Source organism: Megascapheus bottae, chromosome 21, assembly GCF_031878675.1.
Source record: "Megascapheus bottae isolate mThoBot1 chromosome 21, mThoBot2.hap1, whole genome shotgun sequence".
Classification (NCBI taxonomy): Eukaryota; Metazoa; Chordata; class Mammalia; order Rodentia; family Geomyidae; genus Megascapheus; species Megascapheus bottae.
Window position 1 is genome coordinate 9,348,543 of NC_143529.1, and position 27,326 is coordinate 9,375,868.

Consider the following 27,326-nt stretch of genomic DNA (forward strand, 5'->3'; position numbering starts at 1 on the left):
TGTTAATTTTTGTATCATGCCACTTTGCTGAATTCTTTCATTGGTTTTACTAAGTTATTATTCTGTCTTTTTGGGTTTTCTGTTTATAGTCATGTCCTCTACAAACAGAAAATACTAACTTCTGTTGATTTCTTTTTCATGCTAATCTTTCTGACTAGGATTTCCAGTGCTGTGTTAAATAGAAATGGTTAGAGTAGACATCCTTGTCTACTTAGCATTGAGTGAAATGTTAGTTATGAGCTTTTCATACAAACTTTTTTTTTGGGCCGGTCATGGGGTTTGAACTCTGAACCTGGGTGCTGTCCCTGAGCTCTTCAGGTCAAGGTTCTACCACTTTGTGCCACAGCGCAGCCACTTTCCCATACGTGACTTTTATTGCATTGAGATACATTCCTCTTATACCTAATTTTAATCATGAGTGGATGTTAAATATTGTCATGTGTTTCTTGCTGCATCTATTGAGATTGTGTGATTTTTCTTTTTCATTCTGTTGACATGGTTGATTTCATATTGTGTTTAGTTGTTCTTTATTATGACTATGGTGACAAAGTTTGCAATAGTTGAAGGGAAGAAGGATTTATTTTGGTTCATTGACACAGAGATTGTAGTCCCAGAGCCCTGGTGTCCCATCTTTTGGGGCCTGAGATGAGGCCAAACATCATGGCCTCAAGAGAAGGAGGAGAAGGAGGAAGAGGAAGAGGAGGAGGAGGAGGAGGAGGAGGAAGAGGAGGAGGAGGAGGAGGAGGAAGGGGAGGAGGAGAAATGAGAAAGGTACAGCTATTGAAGCTCCTAAGCATGGATTGTGGTGACAATAATTTTGGAGATCTATATGTACCTATAAACTCATTAAGTTCTACACATTAATTGTGACACTTTTACATATCAGTCATCTTACTTGTATGGCTTGAATAAAAAATAGTGCAACTGGTCATGTACACTGGTGGCTCACACAGGTAATCCTAGCTACTTAGAAGGCTGAGATCTGAGGATCTGAGGATGATGGAGACTCATCTCCAATTAACCACCAGAAAAGTGGAAGTGGCGCTGTGGCTCAAGAGTTCAAGGCCCACTTGAAGTAATGTACCTACTTCCTGGCAAATGTAACTGTAATTCCTCTATATATTACCCTGACAATAAAAAAATACATATATACATACATACATACAAACATACATACATATCAAAAAAAAGAGTTCCAGGCCCATGACCACCTCCAAAAACAACAAAAGTAGTGCAACTGATCAAACTAAAAGAAGTACAAAGGTAAAAGTTTTGTGCCTCTAACTCCATGCCCAATCCAGGTGCTCAGCCATCAAGCCACTAAGCGGCAGCTCAGCCAGCTAGGAGGAACCTTGATTTGCTCTAGAGACCAACCAGCCCAACAGAACCGTGCCCACACCAGTACCATGGCCCGTGGCAAATGCCTCATCCACCAAGGACAGAAAGTTACTTCACCAACTCCACATTGACAGGTCTACCTATACACGCCCTAAAGAACTATACTTGCAGGGGCCAGGGATTTAGCCAAGTTGTTAGAGTGTCTGCCTAGCATGCATGAAGACCTGGGTTCGATTTTTCAGTATCACATACACAGAAAAAAAGCCAGAAATGGTGCTGTGGCTCAATTGTTAGAGCTCTAGCCCCAAGAAATGTCAACAACAATGCCCAGGCCTTGAGTTCAAGGACCAGGACTGGCAAAAAAAAAAAAGAACTATGCTTGGGTCATTCATAGGTTCTTGACTACTGGGACTTCTTGTTGGAATTGCATCAACAGAGATTTGCTGGACACATATGAAAAGGATTAGTGACTATGTAGATTCAGGCAAAAGGTAGTTAGTATCCAAATAAACCAGACTGATATTTTATCTAACAGCCATTAAAGCCTTGCATCCAACATTTTCCTGGCTATGGACAAAGTATAATGAAACATTAAAAAAACACCCCCATTGAAGACCACTAAAATCTATAGGATAGGAGTACTTTTTGTTTAGTTAAAATATCTGTAAGCCCGTGTGGTAGAAGTTTATATCTTGCATGGGATATATTAAAGAAAGATAAGGTACATGGCAATTGCATGGAATTATGAAAAATTAGGCAAGGGGGTAAAAGAAATTCTTCCTTTTTCAAGTTAATCATTAACATTTCTCCAGGAAACAAACAACTGAGACTATTGTCTTATTTCCAAAGGTTGCCCAAGGGTGAGCAAAAACGTTAATTTCATTAGATGCATAATCCAAGGGTGGTCATACAATCATTGCATACATATGTGCCTGACCATAAAAATACCTTAAGGAATTAGGAAATTTCTAAGTAAATGCAAAAATGGGATACATGAGAACATTATCACATAGTGTTGAAACATGTATATGCTTCAACAAAATACACATGTCTTCATTGTTTAAATATGGCCCAATGGCTATTCTGTAATGTATGTGTCAGAGAGGTGGTCACACTCTTCAAACCTGTTTCTAGATGCTCAGACAAACAATGGAGAAATTGTGAAAACAATTCATCATACGAAGCAAATGAGAAAAGCATCAAAGAGGGAAGAAAGTAAGAATATTCAGTTTTAAACCAAGAAAGATTGTTCTATGTTTATCCCCAAAGTTAAACAATCCATAAAGTTATAAGTCTCAAGGATTTTTCACTTAAGGTAACTAATTTCCTTTATATTTTGCAGCTGTGAGTATAAGACCCTTTAATGTACAAAAGATACATAGCATAATGCCAGTATGTGTCTGAAATTGTGATTATTGTAAACTATTATCTATTTATCCAAATTGATCTCTGTGTGTGTGTGTGTGTGTGTGTGCGCGCGCGCGTGTGTGTGTGTGTGTGTGCATGTGTGTGCAAGTACTGGTGCATGAGCTTAGGGCCCTACACTTGAGCCACACAACCCCCACTACCAGCTTTTGGGTAGTTAATTGAAGATAGGAGTCCTATAGAGTTTTTCTTTTTAATCCATCATAGGACATGAATTCTGGGCCTGGGCACTGTCCCCAAACACTTCAGTTCAAGGCTAGTGCTCTACCACTTGAGCCACAGTGCCACTACTGAGGGACTTTGTCTGGGTTGGTTTTGAATTGGCATCCTCAGTTCTCAGCATTTTGAGTATCTAGGATTATAGTGTGAGTCACCAGAACCAGGTTCCAAAGTGACTTTTAACAGTGGAATATGTCATCTGTTTTTAAGTTTTCTGTATATATTTTCAGAGATAATAAGCATTAAAGGAAAATAGTTGACTCTTTTGGAAAAACTCACTAATACAAGACTCACTAATACATGCTTGCTGGTCAGGTTTGTAATTCTAGCTACTTAGGAGGCCATCCCATAAAAACTCTTTTTGTTTTTGTTTGTTTCTTTTGTTTTTGTTTTTTTGCTTGGTGGCACAATATTTCTCTTTTTTTAATTGTAATGTATACAGGGGTCACAGTTATATTCTCCAGATAGTAGGTGCACTACTTACCACACAGTGATACCCCCTCTCATGTTTTTATCCCATTTCCCTCTCCCCAATCATCTTGTTCTCCCCCTTCCCTTTCCTATTTCAAATAAACAAATAAACATATACACAATATGCCAGGTGACAAAAATCAGACACTGTAACAAAATGAGATGAACGAAAGGGCAACAAAAGAAGAAGAGAAATGACATAGTACAGTAAGAACATCACACAAGATAAGGGTCTAGTTCCATATCCTGGAGATCCTTTCATTTAGCCTCATCCTATATGGCCTTATGTATCTAGGTTTTGTTCTATTGTAAATCTCTGCTATGAGAGTCCTAGATGTGTACTAATTATTACAAATGAGGGAAATCATTGAGCCTATGTTCCTTTGAGTCTGGCTTACTTTACTTAATATGATTTTTTTTGCAAGTCCTTCCATTTCCTTACAAATGGGGCGATGTCATTCTTTCTGATGGCAGTATAGAATTCCATTGTGTATAAGTACCAACCACAAGTTCTTGATCCAGTCATCTGCTGAGGGGCATCTGGGTTGGTTCCGTATCTTTGCTATGGTAAATAATGCTGCAATGAACATTGTTGTGCTAGTGGCTTTAGTGTGTCCTTGTTTCTGGACAATTGCAACCCATAAAACTTTTATATCCAATTAGTCACCAAAAAGCTAGTGGTAGTAGAATTTCTTCAGTGACAGAGATTCACCCTTGATCAACAAAACAAAGCAATAGGCTGCATTCAAGCCCCAGAACCAGGAACACACACACACACACACACACACACACACACACACACACACACACACACACTAGGTTAAGTTAGAAAGATATATTGTCTTGGCCTCAAAGGCCTTGGGTACTTTCACTTATTCCAATATATAAGAATGAAAAAGTGTCACAACAGGATTACAAGATTTATGGTGAATTCAATTCTAAACATTTGTCCTTTGCACATTTATATTTTAACACAAAAGGAACAAAGTATGCCATTTGCAACCTAATGACAAAAATTGCTTTGAGGAAATTTAAATGTGCAGCTCCACAGTGGAAGAGAGATTTTTTTACATTGAATGCCAATTGTCCTCCCTCAATCGCCAAACTTGCATATAGAACTGCAGAGAGCTCTTGATCCAAAAATGAGAACCCCTCTTAACAAAAATTGGGTCCCTCCATTCACATCCAACTTATAATCCTTAGTTTCTCAGAATATGATCTTATTTGGAAATAGAGTCTTCACAGAAGCCATTGGTTAAAGTAAAGTCATTCTGTGAGCCATAATCCAATATGGCCCAGAACCATGCTATACAGAATGCAGTCAACATGAAGAGACATAAGGAGAATGCCAAACAGAGATGGAAGGCAAAAAATAATGCAAGCCAAGGAATGCTGGACTGACAACAAAATGTGGGTGCTAGGAAGAGTTAAGGAAGAACTTCCTGATTATTTTCAGAGGGAGTACTGGATGCGTTAAAAATAGTATAGTATTTACCAACACTTTTGATTTTTGACTTCCAGACTTTTGAAATAGTTACTATTATTTTTGCAGATGAAGAAACAAAATCTAAGAAAAATCAATAACTTGCTGAAATAAAGATGAGAGTTGGGCTCACACTTACAATCCTAGCTACTAAGGAGGCTGAGATCTGAGGACTGTGGTTTGAAACCAGCCCAGGCAAAAAATTCTGTAAGACTCTTATCTCTACTGAACTACAAAAAAAAATCCTCCAAAGTGGAGCTGTAGTTCAAATTGGTAGGGTACTAGCCTTGAGCAAAAAGGAGCTTAGGGACAAAACCCAGACCCTGGGATGAAGCCCTGAGACCAGTGTGAAAGAAACAAACAAAAAAATATATAAACAGGAACAAAAGGAAATAAAGATGGGTAAGTGGCTAGAGTTAGTGAGATCTTGAGGTCCAATTTATGACTCCAAAGCCTCACAATTTAATCACTGCCTACCCATCCCTCTTGATTATTCCATGTCTGGTGTCATTTAGATGCAAAGATTCTTGGTATTTCTGGGTTGGATTGGCAGCTCTCATTTTCAGCTAGTCAAAACCTATACATATAGAAACAGTAATGATCATTATAACAGCTATTAGGTGGTGTTCGTATTTTATCCACTGATTTGATTTCAAACCCTAAGTAAGCCAGTTAGGGATCATTTTCAACATCATTTGATAATTTATATATACTTAAAAGCATGCAGGGAGTTGAATGTGACATCTGACCAGGAACTAATATTAATCAAACTCTTATTTTCCTGTATGATCAAGGGTCCAAGATAAAATTTACAACAAATGCAAAGTTGCACAAAAAGCATCTTACATTTCCAGGTCTTTGCTGATTCAGGGTGTCAGGTCAAATTTGAGTCTCATGGAAATATTACATCAATCACCTGTACAACTTTATGGGAGACTTTTAAGTAGGAATAATTTGATAAAACAACAGAAACTACTGTCATTGGGAGAGTGCCTATTCAATGTGTGTGCCAGTACTAGGAACTCTTTTAGAAGGCTGGATGGAGAAATTGACAGTAAAAGAAAATCAGTACTCACAGTGGTTCCTCAATTATAAAGAAAAGAAGTAGGATTTCAACAAAGACAGTCTAACTATTTTTTTGCCAGTCCTGGGCTTGAGCTCAGGGTCTGAGCACTGTCCTTGGATTTTCTCAAGGCTAGAGCTCAACCACTTGAGGCACAGCACCACTTCCAGCTTTTATCTATGTATATGGTACCAAGGAATCAAACCCCGGTCTTCATGCATGCTAGGCAAGCACTCTACCAGTAGGCCAAACTCCCAGCACCAAGAGTCTAACTTTTAACTTGTTCACTTTCCTGGTTCTCTATCTACACTGTCAAAATATTGGGCCAGGGCCAATGTGGAACCCTGTCAAGTGTGTCATTTAAATCACTTTCTCTATGTGGAGTATTCAGAGACAAAATGGAGAGGAAGTTTTCATCAATTACAGCATTAATTCTGGTTTCTTGAGAATCAATGGATTTTAAATACAGACTATTCAGAATGATAGGAAAATGACTAGATTCTCCTTCCTCAGCTCCATGGGCAAAAAACAAACATCACTTTAGGGAGATAATGGTGCTTATATCTTATAGGGAAGTATCCTAAATTATATTTTTGTCAGGTATGGTGACACATGCCTCCATTCTCAGCTATTTAAGAAGCTAAGGTAGACTAGCACAACAATGTTCATTGCAGCACTGTTTACCATAGCAAAGATATGGAACCAACCCAGATGTCCCTCAGTTGATGAGTGGATCAACAAGATTTGGTATTTGTACACAATGGAATTCTATGCTGCTATCAGAAAGAATGACATTGCCCATTTTTTAGGAAATGGAAAGACTTAGAAAAAATTATATTAAGTGAAGCATGCCAGACTCAAAGGAACATAGGCTCAATGGTTTCCCTCATTTGTCATAATCAGTAGAAACCTTGGGCTCTCCTAGCAGAGATTTACAATAGAACAAAACCTAGATACTTAAGGCCAGATAGTATGATGCTAAATGAAAGGGCCTCCAGGATAAGGAGACAAAAGCCATATAATAAGTGATTGTTGTCCTTAATGTACTATGTTATCTCTCATCTCTTTTGCTGTCCCTTGGTTATTTCATATTGTTACAATATTTCACCTTGTTATCTGATATATTTTATATGTGCTTAATTGATTATTTGAAATTGGATAGGGAAGGGGGGAAATTAAGATGAGTGGGGGGGGGGGAAGAGGGGAGGGAAATGGGGACCATGACATGAGAAAGGGTATCAATGTTTGTGAAGTAATACACCTTCTATCTGGTGAATATAATGTAACCCTTCTATTAATTACAACAAAAAATCTAAATAAAAAAAGACAAAGAAAGAAGCTAAGGTAGGAAGATGACAAGTTCAGTATCTATCTTGGCAAAATAGTAAGATTCTGTTTCAAAATAAAAATGTTTTAAAGGGTTGGGTATAGCTCCATGATAGTGTTTACCAAGTATGCAATAAACTCTGAGAGAATGAAGGAAGGAAGAAAGGACGGAAGGAAGGGAGGAAGGAAGGAAGGAAGGAAGGAAGGAAGGAAGGAAGGAAGGAAGGAGGGAGGGAGGGAGGGAGGGAGGGAGGGAGGGAGGGAGGGAAGCAGGGAGGGAGGGAAGGAAGGAGGAAGGGAGGGAGGGGGAGGAAGTAAGGGGAAGAGGGAGGGAGCACAAAAAGGAAAGAAAGGAAGAAACAGAGGAAAAGAAAAAAGAAGAGGTGATATCTACTTCAATATGCCCTTTAAATTATATAGTAAACATTAGCAGTTGTTTCATTGAGCTCAGAGTCAAACTCGAATGTTCTACTGGTCATTTTACACTGGAAAAAGTCCCTGCATATCTCTGTGACTTGGTTTTAGAACTAGGCAATATTATGAAAATAATATGTTCCTATCATGACTAATTTGACACAAAATTGAGATCTGACATTCCCACCATATCTATCATTAATATCTTACCCTCCTGTAGACCACAACCAAATCCTAGGAAAGTTACTAATGACATGCATTCTTGCCTCAAAATGACCAGAGGTCAACAAACATTCTTTCTTTTTTTGTGTGTGGACTGTTACTCTAAATGTATTGAGCAATTATCACAGAGCCATCTACGTGGTCTACACTCTGCCTGCTCCTTTACCTTATGTACCTGTTGACAGTCAAGCCTTCAACAGACACGTAGTGTGCTTAGCACCATTCCCAGCATGCTAAGCCCTGTGACAGAGATGCCCTAGAATTCTCCATCTCCAACCCTTCAGTTTCTTCCACTACAACCAACTTTCCCCAAAGAAAAACCACTGGGCTCATTTTTGGCATGTCTGTTTTTAAATGTTAGTGTCAAATCTCTCTCGAGATGGAAAGAAAAGAACAGGTTACTCGATGACAACCACTTTCTCATTTTGTCCTGACAAGGAAAGATCAGTTGTCATTAGCAAATGGCTGCCATATATCAACACATGTCAATGAGTGATCTAAGATCCCAGGAGGCCCATTGGAATAGGTTGCAGATCTTTCAACATTCAGAAATTCCCCTCCCTGAGAAATTCTGGTCAGAAGTGTGGCTCGAGCACTGGGATTTTTTTGTTAAGGCTCCTATAGGAGTCTAAAATGGAGCTAAATTTGCAAGAGCCACTGATTCCAAGCTTTTGGAAGATTGGATTTCAGTAGATTTAGCACATCAGGGGATAACGTTAACATCATAAGATGAAGATTCCAAGTTTCTCTTTGGCAGAGCAGATTTGCCATTGGAAATTACTGCCCTACTCCTGTCGTGGTGGGTTTATATTCCCTCCACATTTCCGTAGCAGCCTCTTTTATCTTAGGCTTTTATTTCTTGAATATCTTTGATTTTTATTTTAAAAGATTTTTAAACGTTATCAAAATTCATTCTGATCTTTCTTTTGCTCTGGCTCTTAATAGAGAATATCAACTAACTTGCAAAGTGGAAACAAAACACCTTCTGATATTGCCCATGAAAAAGTCTGCTAAATATCAGTTCCAGTCATGAAAATGCGATACAACCTGAACACAGGACATGGTCCTCCCCCAAGAACTGACTCTAGCTTGCCGAGTGTCAAAACAGCAAACCAAGGAAATACCAGGTGAAGAAAAAAAAATCATGCTTTGTAACAACTCCTATTAATGTAGCTAAAAAACCTGTCCTGAATATTTTGCCTACATTTGGATTGTTTTCTTTCTCTGTTTCTGCAGTATAAGTTCTTAGCAATCACATCATGCAGCATTTTCAAATGGCTTGGGTTTTTTTCTCCTTTCTTTTGGTTATTCAGTATTGAAAACAACGTGAAATGAAGTGTACCTTCTTCATCACGTGAGGAATGAATTCAGCAACAACTCAAGCACGTAATTCTTCTCTGTGTGGTAGGAGATGATGGACATCTGCTCACCCCTGACCCACCGAGCAGCCAAACACATTTACATGAAGTAACGGAGGGTGGACTCGGTGGGGGCCTCCCATCAAACCATTTGCCCTTATTAGTAGTAAGGAACCTATTAGGTACCTTTAAAAAATCTGTTTATTATTTGTCTGCCCAATCCCCTTGAGAATGAAGGCTGTATGAAATCAGTATGTTCTGTGTAAGCTATATCCCCAAACCTACACAATGTCTAGCACTGAGTAGATACTCATTAGATATTTGTTATGAAAATGAAAGATTCCTTTTTTAAATAGATAATCATGAAGAACAGTAGACGGTAAGCCTTGTCATTCTTGCTGCAAGGAAATGGGATTCAAATGATACCTTTTCTCCTACATTTCATTAACTAGAGTTGGTAGGAAGTGGACATTCAATTTCTATGAACGCCTTACACAGGACCTCCTACTAGTTCATATATCCAGTAGTGGCCTCTTGACCAGAAAGCAAAAAGGACAGAGCACCTTCCTACCAAGTGAAAGGCCTTGAGCTCAACTCTCAGTACCAAAAAAGAAAAGGAAAAAAATTCTAGTTTCCCTATTTCCTGTCTTGAGCCTCTTTCCTGAACCTTCATCTCAAAAATCTATTGCCACTGTGAGTGATCCCAGAATGGATTTCTGGAATCAATCTGCCAAACCTTTTTGAACCTCAGCTCTCAGTTTCCTCATCTATGAAGCAGACTCATTTCTCTTTCAAAAAACAACTAATTAATACATTTTATTTCTTAGATTTATATGAGACTATATTCCTGTTATTAGCCTCCTACATTATTTAGCACATTTGTTATAATTAATGAGCTAATACAGTACATATTTCAAAATGTCAATTTAAAGTTCAATCTCGTTTGCCCAGGTCTTGTTTCTAGATAGCCATGTTGTTATGTTTCCATCATTTCAGTGTTGGCATCACATACAGTGTTCAGAATCCCCTTTCTCAAATCCCAGGAACCATCATTTATCCTCCTTATATGTTTGCCTTTTTTTCACAATGTCATTTATTGGAATTATACAATGTATAGCTGTTGAGACTGATTTATTTAGTGATGTATATATCAAGTTCCCTTCTTTTTTCTTTCTTCTTTTTTTTTTTTTTTGGTTGGTCATGGGGCTTGAACTCAGTGCCTGAGCACTGTCCTTGAGCTTTTTTTTTAACTCAAAGCTAGCACTCTACCACATTGAGCCACACCTCCACTTCCAATTTTCTGGCTGTTAATTGGAGATAAGTGTGTTATAGACTTTCCTGCCTCGTTTGGCTTCAAATCTTGATCCTCAGATTTCAGCTCTCAGAGTAGTTAGGATTAGAGGCACCTTCATAGATAGTGACACAACCATTCATTTCCTTTTTGTCCTTGATGAAGAGATTCTTACACAGATATACCACAATTTGTTTCCCCATTCTCATTTTGATGGCATTTTGCTTGCTACTAGATTTGAGCAATTTCAAATAAGCTGCTATAAATATTGATCTGTAACCACATTGTACTAATTGTAAAGAAACAGAAAGATTTGGCAAAACTTATGTTTAAGTGACATGTCAGGCCCTTATATGTGGAAGCCAGATTTAGCTTCCAAACTCATAGGAAAATACATAGGTAGTATGCCTGTGGATGCAAATGTATTAACTGAAATATAATGTAATTCCTTAGAAAAACAAAATCAAAGTTCAGGAAGTGAATACTTCAAAAGGGTGGGATGGAATCAATGGAACAGGGTTAGACCAGTGAAGAGAAGAGGGGGAAAAGTTAAGAATTCTCTCTTGTGGGCAGGGTGCTGATGGCTCATGCCTGTAATCCTAGCTATTACTGGAATCTTAGCTACTCAGGAGGCTGAGATTTGAAGGTTGCAGCTAGAAGCCCATCTGGGTAGAAAAGTCTCTAAGAGACTCTTATCTCCAATGAACCACTTAAAAACTAAAAAACTGGAAGTGGTTCTGTGGCTAAACCTGGTAGAGAGCTAGCCTTGAGCAAAAGAGCTCAGGAATAGAGTCCAGGCCCTGAGTTTAAGCCCATCATCATCAACAGAAAGAATTTTCTCTTAGTACAAAATTAAAAAGAGTTAGAGGAGTGAATAGGGGAAGACATTAATCAAAGCATGTTGTCTTCATAAACTGCTTTGTTAAATGGCAACTTCTTGGTACAACTAGGTAAAGAGAATAAAAAAATATATAATAAAAATAAATTTTTAACTCAAATGGATAAATATCTAAGAGTAGACATACAGTAAAAAAAAATTGACCTCTCTTCTAACATGGTTCTTCCTTTTTGTGCTCTAATTACTAATGAATGGGAGCTCCTGTTGCTACTTTTTCTTGCCAACATTTAGTATTGAATTTTAGTCATTCTAATAGATGTATAAACTTATCTCACTGTTAATTTAATTTTCATTTTCTTAATCACATATAATGAAAAGCATATTTTCTTTTAAAAAACATTTAAATTTTATTATTAAGCACTTGCACAAAGATGCTATGATTTTATAAGGGGGTTATGAGCACAGTGTCTCAATGTCACCCCTTCCAATGTCCCCTCTTTTTCCCTCCTCCTGCCCCTTCCTTCAAGTTCCATATCACTGGCATAGGTTTCTCTTGTTCATAAGCTATAGCCACTCAGTGTAACTGCTAGTGCTATTATTTTAAATGAAAAGCCATCAACTGCATAATTAGGAATAAAAAGTATTTTACTCTCGTTTATTCCTTCTCTGATACTCTTCCTTCCTTTTTGTAAATCTGGTTTTCTGCTCTGTATTATTTTCCTCTTCTTTGGAAACTTTAGCATTTTGTTTTGTTTGAAAATAAGTTTACCAATCACATATTTCTCTCCAGTTTTTGTCTGAGAAAGTATTTCTTCTTCACTACTAAAGAATAATTTCATTTGATATAGAATGGTAGCGCCTAATTCACAAAATTTTGGTTGAGATATTGTCAAGCCTACTAGCAATTATGTTTGTTTCAATCTTATATCATCTGCAGATGAACTCACAAAAGTACTGCTCATTTCTGTTTTGTTTTTCCTAGCATTTCTTTTCTGATCTTCTCTGCTTCAGCATGCTGAGTCCTCTTTCTATTAGCATTCTTCATGTGTTAATTATACATATTTAAAATTTTTGACCAGGAAAATTCCAAAATCTTTGGTTCTGTTGTTTGTTTCTCTTCAAGATGTTTACTCTTGCTTTTTTTTTTAATTGGTACTATGGGCATTATCCCTGAGCTTCTTTTGCTCAAAGCTACTGCTCTAGCAATTGAGCCACAATTTATTTAAGTCTCAAGAACTTTCCTGTCCAAAGTGTGATCCTAAGATCTCAGCCTCATGAGCCTCCAGGCATGAGCCTCCCATGCCCGACTTAACCTTCTCTTTTGGTATGACTTGAATTTCTTTTGAAACCAGTATGTGATAACAAGGAATCAAGACAATCAAATCTTTTTTTTCTTTTTTTATTGTAATTAATAAAAGAGTTACATGATATTTACCAGATAGAAGGTGCATTAATTCACGTACATTGATACCCTTTCACATGTCTTGGTACCCATTACCCTCCCCCCTACCCCCCATTTTCTTTTCCCCTCTTCCCTATCAAATTTCAAATAACCAAATACAAATAAATTCAATATATCAGATAACAAAGTGAGATACTATAACAATATCAAATCTTTAATGTGAGACTTTGCTGACTAGCAGCTGGATTGGCTTTAATGATTTCTATAGCTATGTCACAGGCTTTTGTTTCAAGTTTCTTTGTTAGCTTTTCTTTCACCTATTGTCCCTTGGTTTTTCTCCAAAACCCTAAACAGAGACTGTTTCTTGCAGCTATCTCAGTTGTGAAAGAGGGTATCAGTGGCCCCACTGCTGTGAGAGTATTCTATCAACCATGGAAATAATCTATTTTTCTATGATTTAATGTCAAGTTTGTTGGGTATTCCTGAGTTTCTGAGCCTGTAATATTCAGAAGCATTTCTTAGATTTACTTTGTAATGATGTGACGCTTGGCTGGGATGGGATAGGGTTATCTAATCGTTCCAGTCCAGATCAGGTAAGGAGTAATTTCTCTTCAGAGGCAGGCCTCTGTCATGGAAGTAATCTGAGACTGCTTCAGAATGGGTACTTTTCCCATCTTGGTGCTGAATACAGGAGGATATCTTTCTCCTGTCTTGACCATGAGGCCCAACAGAAGGTGTTAGCAGTAAATCTCAAAACGAGTGCCACTACCTGTGCCCTCTCTCTTCCTCCTAGTACTCTGGAATGTTTTAGCTCCTAGACCTGTAAGCCCATTGCCCATCACTATTACAGTTCCAGGCTCCAGTGGCTTGTGCCTCTGGCTAGTTTCTCTGCCCTTAGCAATTTGGCCTATGACCTCACTTGTCTGATGAATCTAAGAAAAGTTCCTGGTTTAGGTTATTTAGCTTTTTCCTTCTTGTGACAATTATACTGATGCATTCAACTCAAAGTTGAACACAACAACCCTTAATAAGGAATATTCCTGACCAGACTAGATGTATACAAGGTGTACAAAAGGGCCACACCTTGTATACATACCCATACCCATACCCATCGAATAATGGTATAACAGCCAATAGCTTTCTCACAGATTTCATAAATATTCTCAACTCATTCTCTTAAAAATCCTAATAAGGTAGGGAAAAATGGTTAATCCCATTTTACACAAGTAGAAACTGAGGTACAAAGAGATTTACTGTTTAATAGAGGGCTCTAAGCTGGTAGGTAGTATAAGGATACCAACCGGCATATCTGCCCTAATCTCACCCTATCTTCACTGCATCCTGCTTCACCCAGCCCAGGCTCTCAGGATCTGGGATCCTGCCTCTTCCCATGATGTCTTGTTTCCTCTGCTTGTCTCTTGGACTCTGCATCTCTTCTGTAGATGGGAGCAGCTCTGAGTCAAGTTTCATCGGATCCATACCGAGGCTAATCAGTTTGTTCTGTCTCCCAACTTGACTGACTCCCAGCTGACCTCACTCAGAGTATAGATAGAAAAGCTGAAGAAAGGCATGTGGAAGATAAGGATTCATAGCAACAAATGATGTTAATGAAATGAATGTGCGCTCACACACACACACACACACACACACACACATTGGGTTTGTGGATGTCTCTGAGATCCTGTCATTCTAAGGGTCATAGGTAGAGGTTTACCATTTGTGGCTTTCCTGGGAACAGAAATGGCAGAGTGCGAATAGGAACAACAGAACTACTGCTCAATTGCCTGAGCCCCTCTCCTGAAAGAATGAGTACTCAGGCGTAGAGTACTCCAGGCATACTCAGCACCTGGAGACTGAAACTATCAATACAAGGCTTCTCCTGAGACAGTTACTCTCTCAAGGGCCCCTTCGGACACAATCAGCTCTTCTTGCTTCTTGACTTGTTCATGATACCTAATTTCTAGGAGTTGTTCTTTCTGGGAGCCATGGAGAAGTGAATAGTACTGGGAACTCCACTATGGTCATTCACAACCTTTCTTGCCACTTTTCTGGTGCCTTATAACAAGAAGCTTAGGAATGGGGCAGGGGAGAAAGGAAAGGAAAGGAAAGGAAAGGAAGGAAGGAAGGAAGGAAGGAAGGAAAATTAGCTTGATTCTTATCAGAATCTGGCCTATTGATCTAAACAACCCTATATAAAGCATCGGTTTACATTAGGAGATCAGTATTCTAGCATCAATGTTCATCAGAATTCATTAGTGACAAAATCCATCATCCAATGTTTGCATTCTACTGCCTGGAAATTATAAGCCCAGCATAGCTTTCTAAAAAGTTTGCTTCAGTTCAATACTTCATATCTCACTTTTGCACTGACAAAAATGATCAGTGCCAACCAGTAGTATACTAACAAGTAGGTCTAACAATGAGCTCTCCCAAAATAATGTGTATATGTGTTGTATTTTGCATGTTGTGTGTGTTGTGGTGGGGGGAGTACTAATGTGTATCATTTGTCAATTTCTATGACATCACGGCCAATGACATGCTACCCATTGTACTCCAGTAAACATGCATGTGGAAATTTGTGTCATTTATTTATAACTAAATGGCAACATTTAGCAACTAGCTCACAAATTTCCTAAAACATTAACAATCTGCAAACTGTTTTGAGTGGAGTCTAGTGGCATGGCAGAAGTATAACACATGCATTTCAGTTACAAAGGCTTTGGATTTTTTCTAAGAGATCATAGATGAGTTGCTGTTTTGTAGCTAGAGGAAATCAAGTCTTTTCCCATCACCATATTCAAGTTGTAGGATTCTATGCAAGTCGCCCCCAAAAACTTCACTTTGTTATCGCTTTACTACTTTAAATTTAGAGAGTCAGGAATTTATGTCTCATGTCTGGTATCCTAGCTATTCAAGAGGCTGAGATCTGAGGATCAGATCACAGTTCAAGCCAGCCCCAGCAGAGAAGTCTGTGAGACATTTATGTCTAATTAACCAGTGAAAAGCCAAAAGTGGATATGTAAGATGTGGCTTTAAATGCTACAGTACCAGCTTTGAGCAAAAACATAAAACCCTGAATTCAAGCCACACACACACACACACACACACACACACACACACACACATTCACACACAACAAATGGAATAAACGAATAAGAATTTTCAATCAATTATAGCCAACATTGAACATGTAACATATTCCAGGAATATGTTAGCTCATTAAGTCCTCACAACTTAATATTATTGCTTATTTTAACCATTTCAAGGTTAGAAAACAAAAGGCACAGAAAGGTTAAGGTGTCAAAGGCCTTACACCTTAGTCTCTGCGCAATCATCATTGTATTATAAATAAGCCATACCTTTCTGTTACTGAGGAAACTTTTTTTCAGGATTATTTAGAGTGAGGATTTCTAGAGGAAAGCTGGGGGAAAATGACACGTGTATGTCCAGGAGTTTGTAAGCAAAGAAATTTTCATGTTTCTTAGGTAAAACGAGCCCAGATAAAGTATTTTCAAATGGATCAAATTTAAGAGGCTTGTACCCATGAAGACTGACTTCTTCCTTGTTTATCTAGTACCTGTTGTAGTTCCTGACAAAGGAAAATACTCTTTACTAATTTTTTTAAAGTAACCCTCTACTGAGAAAGATGGCAGTATTCAGTAATATACATTTTCAAAAACAAATTAGATACTCCCTTTCCCCCCAATAAAATCTTATAAGAAACCACCAATTACTGTGAGAATTATCTTCATTTTAACCATCTGTTTTTTTCTGAATAGAGTGTATGTGCATGAGCCAGAGACATGAGACAGAGAACTATTGTTATCTTGATATATTGCAACATGTGAAAATAATTGCTTCTATAGTTAATACTCATATCACACACAATACAACTTTAGGGCAAAATTCTTGTCTGTGTTCCATATAAATAATTTGACTCAAACATTCTACTTTCCTTATATGGTCAACACTGACTAGGCATTCTAAGACTGACTTAATTTTGCATAAAATTTTCCAAGCTAACTCACTGATGAAAAGTCATACATGGGGACAAACGGGAGCTAGTTGGTTGATTTCCATAATGTACATGAACTTAGGATTTGAGTTTTTAGCAAAGATAATGTATCATACCCTGAGTACTGGTTATAACCTTTTGCCCCTTCAATCTATTACTTACCTTCCACTGCCTGTGCCTGCCTCTCTCTCTCTCTCTCTCTCTCTCTCTCTCTCTCTCTCTCTCTCTCTCTCTCTCTCTCTCTCTCTCTCTCTCTCTCTCTCTCTCTCCCCTCTCTTGCCAAATATATATACATATATATATATATATATATATATATATATATATCCTAGAGGATTTCATCACTCAGGCCTCTATGACCTCTACCTTCTGGTAGATTTGAGCTAATGAGAGGAATTGGCACATTAGAACATAGAGAAGGGACAGAACTAAGGTTTTATAGCACTGCCAATGTCCTGGGACCCCATATCAGGATGCCCAGGTCCCATGCCCTTTTATACTTCCCCTCATGATCCTTCCAAACTTGTGGCAATTCTTCACAGTTGCTGCTCTCCCGAGTGGCTGCTGTCTCCGACTAGTGGCCTTAATGCTGATGGAGATGGCACCTCCATAATCAGACCCTTTGTCAAACTCACTGTGTGTGTGCCATCTGTTCCCTGCCAAGTCTTTTACTGAAACACCATATTCAAAAGAAATTAAGTTTTAAACACTACATAGTAGCTACCTGGGACAATGTGTCATTTGTATATTATGTAGCTCTTTGTGTATAAATACATACTTACAATCGCCATCTCCCCCACCATAGTCATTTTAGGAGAGAGTCAATCCTGAGTTATTCGATTCAAGTAAAATGGATTTCAAGCCACTTTTTATTTATGTAACATACTTGTGACATAAATTTTGGTAACATAAAAATGCAGATTATTGTTTTCTCTTGAAGAAGAGAAATATTTAAAGATTCATTTTGGTGGCTAACCATGCTGTGGGGACTCTTAAGACATGAAAGCTGACAGAGTCCAGAACAAAAATGAGGCCCAATCTATTCTGTGCTTTAGGACTCTAGTTTCAGTTTTCTGTTGAGTGTTCTAAAGAGGTCTATTATATTGTGCTTTCCAGGCAACCATAAGAGATAGGAACTAATAATAACTTTCAATAGCAATAATAATATGTTTATTGAGCCAAACATTTCATGGAATATAGGTATCCTTGAAGCCGTTTTCCTAAAAATCAAACTTAGATGCTTTTCCTTTTTAAAATTTAGTTCTTTTCTGTTTCTAAATTTAGTATCCCAGAACATGGCATTCACTTTATATAATGTAGATAGCAGAACATTCAATGGAGAACTTTGTTCTATGATGTCATGAGCTTCTAATGTGTAAATGCGTTATTGATCAATAAACGACTACAATTCTGGTATATAGCTCCACCTCTACCTAAAGAACTCAATTATTCAAAATAAACTTGTGTGATTGAATCCTGGAATATTACATTTACTTTGTTTGGGTGACAAAATACAAGAGATTAAGCTTTCTTACCACCAGCTTTGAGTTAACACGTGATAAAGCTACTTAAGTGTCTTCCTCATAATTAGCCTTTCAAGATAATATTTCTTTTAATAACCCACCATGGCTTTTTGCATTAAACTGCATTGTTGAAATACAGTTTCCATATAGACATGAGCTAAATGCACATTTGTACAGTTCCAGCTGATCATAAGGCTTGACTCCTTTGTGATGTATGCTAGCAGCTAGTTTCTCCCATAAAATCATTTTCAGTTTCATCCCTCATAATTGTCTAAGTCTCACCAGAAATATTTTTTCTTATAGTTTAAATTCCCCTTTGAAGAGCACCTGGTAAGGATATAGCTAGAATCCTCGGGATATTGCTTCAAAACTAAAAGAATATGTATTAAAGGAAGGTATTAAGGAAATTGACCTCTATTTTTCTAATAAAAATGAGAGAGGACCCTTTTCAGCCTGATCAATGCCATTAATTGGTTATTGGAGCAAATTAATGATTCTATCTATCTATCTTCCCAGTTTAGGTGGAACTAATCTGCTCAATTAACCTTTGGCACCACGGATTGAAACAATTTGGAGGAAGGTTATGTTTTTATTTCCCTGGGCTCTTCTTTTGTCCCATGCACTTTAAGAGGAAACTCTATTCGTGGCATTCCTACAAACCTGGAAGAAAAAAAATCCCAATTCTCCTAATGCTGGAGGAGTGAGAATCACAAGCAGGCAATCGGCCTTTATTTCGGGAGGGAGACAGCTGGAGCAAGCTCTTTTTGAGAGGCTAGGAGCATCTTGCTCTTTATTCGGCTCCTCTGATGAGGCCTTTAGTTGGGCATCAGTTTACCCATTGGTAAATGGAGTTGAATAATATATACTTACCACTCCATAGTAAATGAATATTGAAGATCTTTGGCTAAAGAGGGCCATGAATATGTAAAAGCACTGTGAATACAAATCAAGAATTCATGACTTAGTAAAAGCTCAATATGTTGATAAATCTTGAATTTTTGCAAATGCTGAGATGTTTCGCTTTTATTCAGAATATATAATAGTTGGGGATTGAGGTTTAGCCAGAGAGGCTTTATGCAAAGGACACATATGTAACTACGTACAGTAAAAAGCTGTACATCTGGCATGTTGGGGGAAATTGGAGGCACCAGTCAGTCAAAAGTTCTGACTAACAATTTCATTGCTTTTGGTAGTTGTCTTGTTTCTTGTCTTGGCCTCTCTACTAAAGCCTAGGTGGATGGGGATAAGTGGACAGTTTTGCTCAGGCCAAACTTCGCTGCTAGCCCAGAGTCCATTGAAGTAGAGATAAGGCTGAGTTTACTCTCATGCAAGCCTGCAAATAGCCAAGCCAAGCACCAAGACCTTCCATTTTGGCAGGGAGTAAATGCCAAGATGAGATTTGTTTAAGTCAGTAGATTTGTGCAAGCCACTTATGGTCCACTCTGTACCTTAGGACTGTAAACAGACCCAGACTTAATATGGTTTCTTTTCTTCATTTCACATTGGTGCAAAAGCATAGGCACTGATCATCAGCTGGGTGCTGATGGCTCAGAGAATGAGCCACATAGGCACCCACAGAAATAGGTCTGCATATGTGAGAACCTGCAGATAAACCGCATTCTATTTGGCTGTGGAAATGACCAAAGCAGTGCCACTTGTAATTTGTCTGTAGGGTAGAGAAGGTTCTCATATATTTTGATGATCTTTCTGATGATCCTAGCCCAACTTGATGCTTGTTCACAGCGGCATTAGCTTGCAACATGTATGCTCCCAGATAATCCACTGAGTAGGTCTGCCATCTGGAAATACTTAGTAGTGTCCAACTGAATATAAAAGAATGACTGATGGTGGTGATTTACCCTCGATCAAGTTCCCACTGAGTCACTGTTATGGGAGATGTCAGGATTCAATGTGATTTGAGGTTACCCCAACTTTCTGCTAATAAAAATAGACAGCTGAGCCTTGGAGAACACTTACCTACTCACCCACAGTGGATCTCCATGATTCTGTCTTGAATTTAATATTTTGGGGTTTTATATACTTCCAACCCACTGATATACTTTTTCTGACACTAAATACTATGACTTCCACAAATATTTTCACATTAAAAAATAAATAAACTTCATACTTGGCTGTGGCAATGCAAGTATGGAAAGCCATACTTCATGAGCAAGCCATGTATGTACTTCATATTATTTGACCATAACTCACTCTCTCTCTGTCTCTCTCTCTCTGTCTCTCGCTCTGTCTCTATCTCTCTCTGTCTCTGTCTCTCTCTCTCTCTCTCTCTCTCTCTCTCTCTCTCTCTCTCTCTCTCTCTCACACACACACACACACACACACACACACACACACACACACACACACACACACACAGAGGAGTACAGGGTAAATAGTATTCCTCTAAAATGTGGTAAAGTTGAAGAAAGCTAGGACATAGTGTATAATTGATATACTTTGGGCACTGAAGATGTCTAGCTATTTTTCCTACATTTGGAGACTTTCCTACCTAGCAGGTCCTATTTCCCTAGGAGTGAATGCAGAATCGTCAACTTTCTTGCATAAAACTTAGTTTCTTCTGTTGGTTTCACATGCATGAGGCTTTGGTTTTGAAGTTAGCGTTATGAAGAAAGACATCGCATGGGTCGAATTCTTTTGTGCAGGCAATGGAAACGCTACATAGCTATCAGAGGCAAAGGGGGAAAGGTCCTACAATGGCTTCCAGCATCCCAGGACAGGAGATGAAGCCAGATGCCTGTGCCCACTGCAGCAATGCAGTCTCCTTTGGCTTCACCTTGCTCTTTGATCCTAACGTGTACACCTGCTTTCTGTGACTCTTCTAGGAACTTCCTTAGTACCCTAGTAATGTTTAGTGAACTTTTTTTCTAGGAGTTAGTTCTTTTCTTATTAACTCAACACCTTAACTTTGTCTCTCTCACAAGAACTTCTTAAGTATGGTTTATTCATTAACAATGAAAAAATGAAAAAAATGGATGGAAGATACACTTTTCAGGCCTTCTAACTAACATGATGATGGTATTGTTGTCCTTTAGAGGGTGAATTGAGTAAGACGGTGGCCTCAGGAGTGGATGAAGACTACTCTGGAGAGAGTGAGTTCATTATTAAAGTGGGTGGGAGGGGGGAACGGGCCCTCTTTTCCTTCCTTCTAGCTCTCTTGCCATTGGGTGCATGTTATGATGCATCAAGAAGGCCCTCAGCCAAAGTGGCCTCTGAATCTTGGACTTCCCCAATTCCACCACTGCTAGCCAAACAAACTTCTGTTATTCGTGAATATCTTAGGCTGGGTTACTGTTTTAATTGCATAAAATGGATAAGACATCTTTTTTTTATTACCTCAGTTTATGGTTATCCTTCCAAAACTTACCACCCAATCTTGCATTTGGCATTAGTTTTAATATGGGATGTTCACCTCTTTTGATCTAAATTATATGTCTCTGCTCATGTCCTGTTCAAACCTAAGAACTTCAGAATTCAATGTTATCTAAATATACAGAGTTGTCATTAGAAGAACTGTTGCAGCCTTGGCTAACATCCAGTAGTTACAGGAACTAACCAACCAAAAATGGCATTGGATGAGTTCTGGGATCATAAGCTGCTAGTGACAGAGGAACAGGGCTGCATGTCTATTAGCAAAGGATTCCTGAAAAGAGGTTGCTGCTTTGAAGAGAAGCTGTTAGATGACAAAACTCAAACTCTGAAGAATCAGTCTTCTCCGACAGTACAGAGTCCCAGAAGTGGAATTATCCAAATATGGAATTTATCAAATGTTAGTTTAAAAACCTCAAGAGGTCTGTATCTCCAGAACTGCAGTCAGACATTGGAGAGATGTTCCCAATTTCAATCCTTCAGTATGGCTGAAGTTGGGAAATTTCAAAAACTATGTACACTTAAATGGCTAAGAAACAACAGATTCTCCTATTTGAGAAGGGAAAGGCCTTGTCCTACTGCATTCAAAAAAAACATGAAAAACAGGTAAATTATCGACATGTTAGATGCTAAGGTGGTCAGAGTGGTTCTCATTGAGAAGGGAACTGAAGAGCAGGGTAAAGAAAACTGAAGGAGCCCGCTCAGAGCTGTGGGGAAAAGTGTTCCTAAGGAGACAAGAGAAAAGGCAAGAGTGGGTTCAGTGTTAAGCCAGAAACCAAGGAGGCTGCAAGCCTCCAGTTTGTATGGCTGGAGCCTACAAGCAATATGGAGAAAGCAGGAATGGAGGGAAAGGAAGGATCAGATCACAAAGGGCCATGCCGGTTGTTGTGACTTAGAAAGAAACAAAGGGGTCTCTGACCACATGAAGCAAAGTTGGTGGTAAGATATTGTTGGACTAAGACTTAAAGAGAATCTTCTCTGAAGAAGAGAAAAGAATGGCCTACGGACATATGAAGAAGTGCCTGACATCTCTGGCCATGAAAGAAATGCAAATCAAAACAACTCTAAGACTCTACCTCACTCCAGTTAGAATGGCCAGGATCAAGAAATCTAATAGCAATAGATGATGGAGGGGATGTGGCCAAGAGGGATCACTACTACACTGTTGGTGGGAGTGCAAACTTGTTCAAGCACTATGGAAAGCAATATGGTAGTTCCTCAAAAGACTAAACATAGAACTCCCCTCACCCAGCAATTCCTCTATTGGCATTTACCGAATCGTCCAGAAATAAGGACAGACTAAATCCACTAGCACAACAATGTTCATTGCAACACTATTTACCAAAGCAAAGATATGGAACCAACCCAGATGTCCCCCAGTCGATGAGTGGATCAACAAGATGTAGTATTTATACACAATGGAATTCTATGCTGCTGTCAGAAAGAATGACATCTCCCCATTTGTAAGGAAATGGAAAGACTTAAAAAAATTATATTAAGTGAAGCATGCCAGACTCAAAGGAAAATAGGCTCAATGGTTTCTCTCATTTGTCATAATCAGTAGAAACCTTGGGCTCTCCTAGCAGAGATTTACAATAGAACAAAACCTAGATACATAAGGCCAGATAGTATGATGCTAAATGAAAGGATCTCCATATAATAAGTGATTGTTGTCCTTAATGTACTATGTTATCTCTCATCTCTTTTGCTGTCCCTTGGTTATCTCATATTGTTACAATATTTCACCCTGTTATCTGATATATTGTATATATGCTTGATTGGTTATTTGAAATTGGATAGGGAAGGGGGGAGAACAAGATTACAATAAAAATATATGAAAAATATTGTTGGACTGTGAAAACACACACACACACACACACACACACACACACACACACCATTAAGAAGCCAGGTCTTCCTGTCAAAGTGAACACAGGAATTAAGGAAAGAATAAAGAGTAAATTCAGTGCTTTAGCCTGAGCAACTGGAAAGTAGGAGTTGGCAAAAGCAGAGTAGAGAGTAGAGCGATCTGAGGAAAGTTAGCTTGTCAACCAAGTGGTGGTTATGAGGAGGGAGTGAGGACTTACTCACCAGGGGACTAGAAAGGTTTGAGAGGCGGGATCTCAGAGGTTGTCAACAGAGGTGCAGTGTCATGATACTGGGTACTAGTAAGAAAGGAGAGTGGAGAAAACTTTACAAGAAGGAATAGGAGATACACTAGGCCTCCTTGGCACAGGTTGAAACTTTCTTAATAAGGAGCAATAATCACAACAAATCAGAGAAAGGCTAGATAAGTGGGACTGAATTAAACTGCAGAGCTTTTGTAGGGCAAAGGACATAGCTAGTAAATTAATTAGGAAGCCTACAGAGTGGGAGAAGATCTTCACCAAACATACAACAGACAAGGGCCTCATATCTAAAATATATCAACAGCTCAAAAAATTGAATCACTCCAAAACTAATCTCCAAGGTAACAACTATCCCATTAAAAGATGGGCCAAAGACTTAAAGAGATTCTTCTCTGAAGAAGAAACAAAAATGGCCTATAGACACATGAAGGAATGCTCAACATCTCTGGTCATAAAAGAAATGTAAATCAAAACAACTCTAAGATTCTACCTCACTCCAGTTAGAATGGCTAGGATCAAGAAAACTAATAACAACAGATGCTGGAGGGGATGTGGCCAGGAGGGATCACTACTACACTGTTGGTGGGAGTGCAAACTCGTTCAACCACTATGGAAAGCAGTATGGCAGTTCCTCAAAAGACTAAACCTAGAGCTCCCCTATGACCCAGCAATTCCACTACTTGGCATTTACCCAATCACCCAGAAACAAGGACATACTAAATCCACTAGCACAACGATGTTCATTGCAGCACTATTCACCATAGCAAAGATATGGAACCAACTTGGATGTCCCTCAGTTGATGAATGGATCAACAAGATATGGTATTTGTACACAATGGAATTCTATGCTGCTGCCAGAAAGAACAACATCGCCCCATTTGTTAGGAAATGGAAAGACTTAGAAAAAGTCATATTAAGTGAAGTAAGCCAGACTCAAAGGAACTTAGGCTCAATGGTTTCCCTCATTTGTCATAATCAGTAGAAACCTTGGGCTCGACTAGCAGAGATTTGCAATAGAGCAAAACCTGTAAGGCCATATAGTATGACACTAAGTGAAAGGACCTCTAGGATATAGAAACAAAAGCCATATAATGAACGATTGTTGTCCTTAATGTACTATGTTATCTCTCATCTCTTTTGCTGTCCCTTGGTTATCTCATATTGTTACAGTATCCCACTTTGTTACCTGATGTATCAGATAAATTTGTATTTGGTTATTTGATATTGGATAGGGAAGGGGGGAAAACAAGATGAGGGGTAGGGGTGGGGGGGAGGGAAATGGGGACCAAGACATGAGAAAGGGTATCAATGTATGTGAATTATTGTACCTCCTATCTGGCAAATATCATGTAACCCTTCTATTAATTACAATAAAAACTATATGGAAAAAAAAGAAAGTCCAAGGACAGTGCTTAGGCTCTGAGCTCAAGCCCAGGACTGGCAAAAAAAAAATCTATGATAGGATATATACTCTATTGAGATAATTTTATATTATATAGATTGATATGTATCTATGACATTGAAACTCTGTTTAATTGTAATTATATTCTAAAATGTATGTGCCAGTGATTGCTTATAGAGATTCCCTTCTTGAATACTTGTTTGTTAAACATGACATTTGAAATATGATTTACATATCAGTGTTAATAAAATCTTTTAATAAAAAGTTACTACTTTAAGATAAGCACTCAAAAAAGAAAGAAAGAAAGAAAGAAAGGATAGTGGATTTGGGAAAAGGAGAGTCAAGGAAGGAATCCTGAATCATTTTGAGCATTAGAGGCCTGGAAACAAGGGAATCTGTAATTATACTAGAAATGAGCAGGAGTTAAACAAAAGGGTGTGGTGTTGTTAGGATTTAAGTGTCTCATTTTGAAGACTTTAGAAAGCTGCTAAAAGACCTCATTTTGCTTCTAATGAAGAAAGACAATTATACTATAGTTCTGGAAGGAAGGAAGGAAGAAAGGAAGGAAGGAAGGAAGGAAGGAAGGAAGGAAGGAAGGAAGGAAGGAAGGGAAAAATACTGTAATAAAAGAGAATTGGTGTTAAATGGCTGTCAGATTTAAAAAAAAAAGAGAGAATTGAAGAGGAAGAAGAGGGACAAAGAATTATAGATGAGTTTTATCTCAATTTAAATCTTTAAATCCTCAATATTAGCCAAAGTTAGATGTAAGTGTTTTGGACCATTAAAAATGTTTAAGTAGATATTTTTATTACTTGCAGTCTCATATAAATTGTGTTTTTGTGCTGGCCCCAGGGTTTGAACTCGGCCAGTGCATTGTTTCTTGTTCATTTTTTAAAGTTTAGTTTTCTACTGCTTGAACCACAGCTCCACTTCCAACTTTTTGGTGGTTTACTGGAGATAAGACTTTAAATGGTGACCCTCAGATCTCAGTCTCCTGAGTAGCTAGGATCAGAGGCCTGAAACACCTGCACCTGAATCATCTGAATTATTTTTTAAGTCACCAGTAACATTTGGTTTATCTTGCTTTCTTTTCCTTTGAGAAAGGAGGGGAACAAAGGAAAGAAGCAACTATTCCAGATGTCTCTATAAAGTTATTTCACCTGGTCACAAAAATGTAAATAATTAGCCCGGTTTTAGAGATGAAGAAATCAGAAGTCTGAAAAATAACTTGATTTGAGTTTCATATTTGTAAGAAATACATACTAGAAAGCATTGTCCTACAATTAGAGAAATGTTAAAGTTTTCAAGAATGTTTCCTTTATCTTTTCTTTAAAGGGAAGTTCCTAGAAATGTTCAGTACATATTGCTACTGTCTCCCAGGACTCCCCGAGTCTGAGTACTCAAAATGGGATTACACTTGTTAAGGGCTAGTGAATACAATATAGTTATCTCTTCGATCAGTGCTCTGTACTTCTTATTACTGTGCTAATGGGATATTTCTATAGTTATTCGTCCATATGGGATGGTTTCTCTATTTTTTCCTCTTGAGATATCATGAAAGAAAATACTTCTAGATTCATGTGGGACCATTGTACTAGCAAAGTGTCGTGGTTTTCAAAATTAGGGTTCTCCTCCACAAAATATATTTCCAGCAGAAATGTCATGGTTGGACCATATGGTGAAAGTGTTAAGTGAAATGGTCAACACATAGAGGTTATCTGGGAGATTCAGGATATGAAATGGAAAGTAGAATGAAATTAGGAAGGAAATGGAAGCTTTAAAAATTGAGGCCACAAGTCAAGCAATGGTGGCTCGAAGGAAGGCTCAATGGTTTCCCTCATTTGTAATAATTAGTACACATCTAAGACTCTCCTAGTAGAGGATTACAATAGCTCAAAACTTAGGTACATAACGTCATATAAGATGAGACTAAATGAAATGAATTCTAGGATATAGAAACAAGAGCTTTATATTGTGTGATTATTGTTCTTAATATACTATGTTATTTCTCTTCTGTTGC